The sequence below is a fragment of the Anas platyrhynchos genome, chromosome 37, assembly GCF_047663525.1.
Source record: "Anas platyrhynchos isolate ZD024472 breed Pekin duck chromosome 37, IASCAAS_PekinDuck_T2T, whole genome shotgun sequence".
Taxonomy (NCBI): domain Eukaryota; kingdom Metazoa; phylum Chordata; class Aves; order Anseriformes; family Anatidae; genus Anas; species Anas platyrhynchos.
Genome location: NC_092625.1, coordinates 4,014,368 through 4,021,008, shown reverse-complemented (window position 1 = coordinate 4,021,008; position 6,641 = coordinate 4,014,368).

Below are 6,641 nucleotides of genomic sequence, written 5' to 3'. Positions count from 1 at the left end.
GTCTGGAAGACGTTTATCCATCTTGCAAAACCATTGTTGTATTTGGCATAATTGTTGGCAGTTTCTGCAGGAAAAAGCTTGAACTTGAAGACAACGGGTCCACCCACACAGCCCTTTCAAAGCAGTTAACTTTAGTCTGTCAGTAGTTTTCCTTGAGAACCATTTTGGGAGTGGGAGGACTATGAAGGGAAGGTGCTTTTCTAAGTCTTTCACTTGCTCTCTCCCTCTACAGCCAGTCATGCACGGTGATAGTGGTTGTTCCATCCTTGGAGAGAAATTTAAGTATATAACAAGAGTTTGAGACTTCTCTCTAGTCACACTCTAATCTCTTTTTAACTAATGCGCTTGAGCATCTGTAACTGGGGAGATTTCTGCCTGTGCCAGTTTTACACTGAGTCAAATTCTCTGGTCTCTTCCTGTAAAAGATGATTTCTGAGTTGTCCGAATTCCTCCGAAATCTGCGTGAGGCGTCCATGGTCCAAGTCAGGTGTTCCCGGTATACGCTGGATATTCACTCTTCACATTGAAGATCCTTGAACCCATTTATCTTAGAGTTGCTTGTGCTTAAGAACAGATAAAATGTGTTGTGCTGATCAGTCTGCCTTAAAAAGAGAGTGCCTCTTTTTTTTAGGCACTGGTCATCTCGATCTCTTTTTCCACATCTGATAAAGAGTTAGAACGGACACACTCTGTTCTGCCTGTGAGAGGATTATTTAGATTCAGGGAGGCCGCTCCTGAAAAAAAAAAAAAAAAGAGATCTTTTAGCTCGAGAAGGGATTTATTTCTAATCTCATGGCCTGTGAACTTTTGTAACTTAACATTTAATTTATTATTTGGGACCAATTCCCCTTTTTGGGAAACAACTCCCCATTTGGGGAAAATATTCCCTTGTTTGGGGAAATTTCCCCCTTTTTTGGGAAAATTCCCCTGTTTGGGGGAAAAACTCCCTCTTTCTGGGTAACAACAACATACTTTTAGGAACAATTCCCCCTTTTTGGGGAAATTTTTTCCCCAAAAAGGGGGAGTTTTTCTCCAAAATTGAGATTTTTTCTCCAAAGGGGGGAGTTTTTCCCACAAAGGGAGCAATTGTTGCCAAAAAACGGGGAATTATTACCAAAAGGGGGGAGTTGTTCCCCAAAAACGGGGGAATTTTCCCCAAAAAGGTGGCATTGTTACCTAAATAAGGGGAGTCATTCCCAAAAAGTGGGAGTTGTTTACAAAAAGTGGGAAGTTTTGCCAAGAGAGGTGGAATTGTCCCCAAAAGGGGATGTCTTTGAGGTCTTGTGTGGGGTCTCCTGTGAGACAGGAGGGGTCTGGACCCCTCGTTTTTGGGGTCTCCACCAGCACTGGGGTGGGCCTGAGGGCTTGGCTGCTGGTTTGGCTCTGGGGTAACCGGGACAGGGTCCGGATCGGCCCCCTGAGGGGTTCAGGGGCTGCTCTGCTCCCTCTGCGCCTGCCCTAGAGCACCTCGACTCCCCCCAGCAGCCCCTAGCTTTTCTGGGACCACCCCCCCCCCGGTGCTGTTTTGTGTGGGGTGGGGGCGAGAAATGGGGGCTGGAGGCGCTCAGCTCTGCTCTTAGCTCTGCTCTTCCCCTTGTTATACATGAGGTCTCAACTCAATCTGAACTTTGTAATATTTATAAAACAAATATTTCTAAAAGGTATAAAAGCTATAAAAGGTATAAAAGGCAAGTAAACAGCGCTGGGTGTGCGGGGAGTCTACGCTCCACCAGCACGCACACACGAACATCAAACATTCTAAATATACAGAACATTGCTTTACATACTAAACCCAAGTATGCCTATACATACGTACAATCAGGAAAGGTAACAAACAATCCTCCAAGTTCCACGACTCAACTGTCTCCATTTTCCACTCCTTTTCCTGATTACTAACAAGTCTCCGTTTTCCATTCCTTTTGAACAATATGTCTTGCTTTATGTTGTCAAGCAACTCGGTCCTCAGGCCCTATGGATCCCGTTCTTCCCAAATCGAAGACAAGCATATCCAGCTCCTTCTCAAGGCCATAGGGCCTGGGCCAAAAGGCACATCCAGGTCACCATGGGCGTAACAGCAAAAGCCTTCGATGGCTGTAGCAGCAGAGGGGCCGATGGCGTGGCAGAAGGAGCAGTAAAGGAGCCCGCAGCTCCCTCACAGTCTGGCAAACCACACGTTTCTGACTGTGGTCCCACAGGGCTCTTTAAGGCCTCAGAGACTGCTCGCCAGGTGCCGAGCAATCCCACTGCAACCTTGTCGTTTCTAGTTGCAGAGTCCCACACCTTGACCTCAGTTTGGTCCCATGTTTCAGGATCATAAACTGTCCGATTGTTAATAAGGAGAATAAGCTGTGAGGTGACCAGGACAGTCTTTGTTCCTAAGGACGTATGAAAAAAAATTTTAACCCCCCCCCCCCCGGGCATTTTAACCCCTCCCAGTCCATTAAGCCCCCCCTCCGGGCCATTAAGGACCCCCAATCAGAATTTTAAGCCCCCCCCCAGCATTTTAAGCCCCCCCCCAGCATTTTAAGGACCCCCTAAAAATTCTAACCCCCCCCCCCCCCGCGCATTTTAAGACCCCCACGAGCCATTAACCCCCCCATACACAAATTTTACCCCCCCACGGGCATTTTAACCCCTCCCCGTCCATTAAGCCCCCCCCTCGGGGCCATTAAGGACCCCCAATCCGAATTTTAACCCTCCCCCCAGCATTTTAACCCCCCCCAAAAAAATTTACCCCCTCCCGGGCCTTTTAACCCCCCCCGTCCATTAAGCCCCCCCCCCCAGGGCCATTAAACCCCCCCCCCGGTCATTAAGGACCCCCAATCTCGAATTTTACCCCCCCCCCCCGGTCACTAAGCCCCCCCCAGCATTTTAAGCCCCCCCCAAAAAAATTTTAACCCCCCCCCCGTGCATTTTAAGACCCCCCCCAGGGACACTAAGCCCCCCCCCCGGGCATTTTAACCCCTCCCCCGTCCATTAAGCCCCCCCTCCGGGCCATTAAGGACCCCCAATCCGAATTTTAACCCCCCCCCCCGGGCCATTAAGCCCCCCCCCAGCATTTTAAGCCCCCCCCCCAAAAAATTTTACACCCCCCGGGCATTTTAAGACCCCCCCCCGAGCCATTAACCCCCCCATACACAAATTTTACCCCCCCCCGGGCATTTTAACCCCTCCCCCGTCCATTAAGCCCCCCCTCCCGGGCCATTAAGGACCCCCAATCCGAATTTTAACCCCCCCCCCAGCATTTTAACCCCCCCCAAAAAAAAATTTACCCCCCCCCGTGCATTTTAACCCCCCCCGGGCCCACCTCGGCCTCGGTCCGTCGGGGCAGGCGGTCCCGCAGCGGCCGGGCCTGGAGCTGGGGGAGGCCGAGCGCGGCCTGGGCCCGCAGCGCCGCCAGCAGCGAGCGCTTCTCCCGCAGCGACCAGGCCGCGGCCCGGGGCCTCCCCCCCGGGGCCTCCGCGAAGCGGGCCGGGAGCAGGCGGGGCCTCGGGGGAGGCTTCATGGCGCCGGGGAGCTATCGTGAGAGCGCCGAAATGGGGGGAGAAAAGGGGAAATTGGGAAAACGGGGGGGGAAGGGGGGAGGGGGAGGGGGAGGGGGAGGGAACGGCCCGCCCAGGATGTGGTTCGGACAGCAGGTCTACCCAGACGGGAGATTGGAGGTGTGGTTAGGACAGCAGGTCTACCCAGATTGGAGATGTTAGGACAGCAGGTCTACCCAGTTGGGAAGATAGGTGTGGTTCGGACAGCAGGCCTACCCAAGTGGGAGATGTTAGCACAGCAGGTCTACCGAGATGGTGGTGGTGGTTCGGACATCAGGTCTACCTAGATGGCGATGTTAGGACAGCCGGTCTACCCAGTTGGGAGATGGGAGGTGTGGTTCGGACAGCAGGTCTACCTAGACGGTGTGAGATGTTCGGACAGCAGGTCTACCCAGGGCTTCCGATGGGAGGCTTGATGAGGAGTGTAATTAGGGTTAGGGTTAATATCCCGAGGGGGGGAGGGAATTGGGGGAGGCCCGGGGAGGGTCCTTAATGGCTCGGGGGGTCCTTAATTAGGGTTAGGGGTTGGAGAGAGAGAAGGTGCAGAGTCCTGTTGCGGGTGGGGTTGTATAACTCCGCAACTCCGGAGCTCGAGCCGAGCTCTCAGCACTCTCTCCCACAGCCTGCTGTCATGCTGCTCCGCAAAGGAGCCCCACGGGAGGAGAGGGCCACCCTCAAGTGAGGATTTGCAAACGGTGCTGGCAGCGCCTCGGGTCTCCCCTCTGGTTGCAGTCCCTCGTGCCAGCATGTGGCAATCCCAGCCCTGACTGCAAAGAGCTGGGTACATCTCCGTGTGCCCCTTGAGGAGAGCTGAGCCGTGGGAGCGTTGGCATGGGGCACCCTGGCCCAAATCGGCCATCCAGGCAGTGTCAGGACCTGAGGAGGGCTGGCTGTGGGGAGGAACAGGATCAGGAAAGGCCCGGGCCTGTGTGTGGCTGTGGCACAGCCAGTTTGAACAGGGGGGTTCTCGGCTGAGCGCTGTGCAGGGTCAGTGGCGCGCTCACAGCCCTTCTGCCTGCTCCTGCTGTGCTGCTCCCCAGCTCCCTTCCCCTGCGTTCCCTGCATGGTGGGCACAGGCTGGCTGACCCCCAGCACCGAGGACCCTCAGGGGTACTTCTCCATCAAAGTCCTGCTGTGGGTCCCTGGGTATTGCTGTACAGAAGAGCCGGACTGCTGTGCTGTCTTATTCAATATTTATTGAGGGTACAGCCTGGGGCTCAGTAATTGCCCCAGGCTGCACCCCGGGGGGGCGTCCCCCAGCCCTTGAAGGAGGGTGGTGGGGGCCGTGGGGGCGGTGTCCGTGCCCATGAGGCCTGGGGGGCGCTGGGCCTGTCGCGTGCCTTCCACTGTTGTGGGGGCCGTGGGGGCCGCGGAGGCCGGGCTGGTGGCAGGCGGGCAGGCCTTCCAGGCACTGCTGGTGGCTGCTGGCGTCGGGCCTGGCTCTCAGGCCTCTCACGGTGCTCAGGCCTCCTGGATGGCCTCAAGGAGCTCTGGGCTGCCTGGGCTGCGGCGAGGCGCCTGCGGGGACAGGAATTGCTGAGGCCGTGCTGCGGCTGCGGTGCCAGGCGGGTGCGAGGCAGCGGGGTGCAGGCACCCGGTTGTACATGAGCTGCGGGCACGCAGTGCTCTGTGCAGAATTTGGGACAACCCGTGCCCTCGGATGGGACTCGGATCCCCTCCACAACCTCGTCTCCTCCCCAGCGCCTCGCCGGCCATCCTCACCTGCCTGCTCTGCACGTGCTGTCCCAGGAAGAAGACCTGGCCCCCGCAGAGACAGGGGTGCCAAGCTGGGCTCAGCATGGCCAGGCCCCAAAAGCCACCGTCTGCCCTTCCCCAGAGTGCCTGGCAAGGACCAGCACTCAGCTCCCTGCCTGGCCCTGGCCCTGGCCCTGGCCCTGGCCCAACAAGGTGTCAGCCTGGGCTCACTGTTCGGTGAGGTGCTGCCCATCCGCTCTTTGGGATGTGTAATTAAACACACAAGCCCTGTCTGTGCTGAAGACACGCACGCTGACAGCACGCAGGTGTGGCTGTGACACACTGACTGCCCCTCTTCAAGGCAAAGAATTTGGGAGGAGGTGAGGAGAGGGAGTGCAGGAACAACAACTCACCGATTTTTCTGCCTCCAACGCCTGATCAGCACACAGCAGGCAACTGTGCCAAGCAGGAGGGGAACCAAGAACGCTGCAGCCCCTTCTATGCAGTACCGGCGGTAGTTTGGGGGCTCTGTGGTTTTCGCCTTGTTCTCATCCACGCCTGGAAGAACAATTGTGGACATTACTGTGTCCTGTGCACTCCTGGTAATTCAGGAGGGGCAGTGAGGCAGTGCCCCATCCGCACTGGCTCAGGGCATCACTGGGGGCCTCAGTTCACAGGAGGGGTCCCGTTTCCCAGCGTCTGCTCCATGGGCTTCACATGGGTTTGGCTGCTGCCATGAGGTGCAAGAACGGGTACCCGGGCAAGACCCTGCACGCGCATGCTGGTTCTGGTTGGTGACAGCGGATGGCCAAGAAACAGCCTTTACCTGGTGTGGCAGTTGCCTGCATTGTCTTTGCTCTCTTGCCAGAGAGTGGCAGCGTGCGACTGTTTAATTTCCAGAGTACCTCCTTGGGCACTGTCTCTCTGGCCATCCCTTTAGAAAGAAAGCAGGACAGTGTGAGTATAAGGAACGGCTCCTCCTTTCCAGGATGGTGTCTCTGGAAGGTAGTGCTTCTCAAAAGACAGAGTGAAATATACCCACCAGGTGCTGCCTTTGCTAACTCCTTTACGATATCCTCTATGATGTCAGAGGACGCTGGGGAAGCTTTTCTTAAATCAGCTTTTCCCTTTCTTCTAAGAGGACCTGAACAGAAAGCAGCAAGTTCACTTTGGCACCAGTGCAATTTGGAGAACTGGGCATAGTGCATGAAGTCAGTGAAATGACTACCCACCCCTGCGAGACCAGCTGGGCTTCAACGCAGGAAACAGCCGAGGGTCTGGTAAAGCCCTCCCTGGGGACACTTCTGCAAGCAAAGACCCGTGAGAAGTTTCTGTCACATCAACACCTACATCAGTAGCTCAGTAGGAGAGCATACCAGGGGTCGTGCCTGGACAGGGTACAAC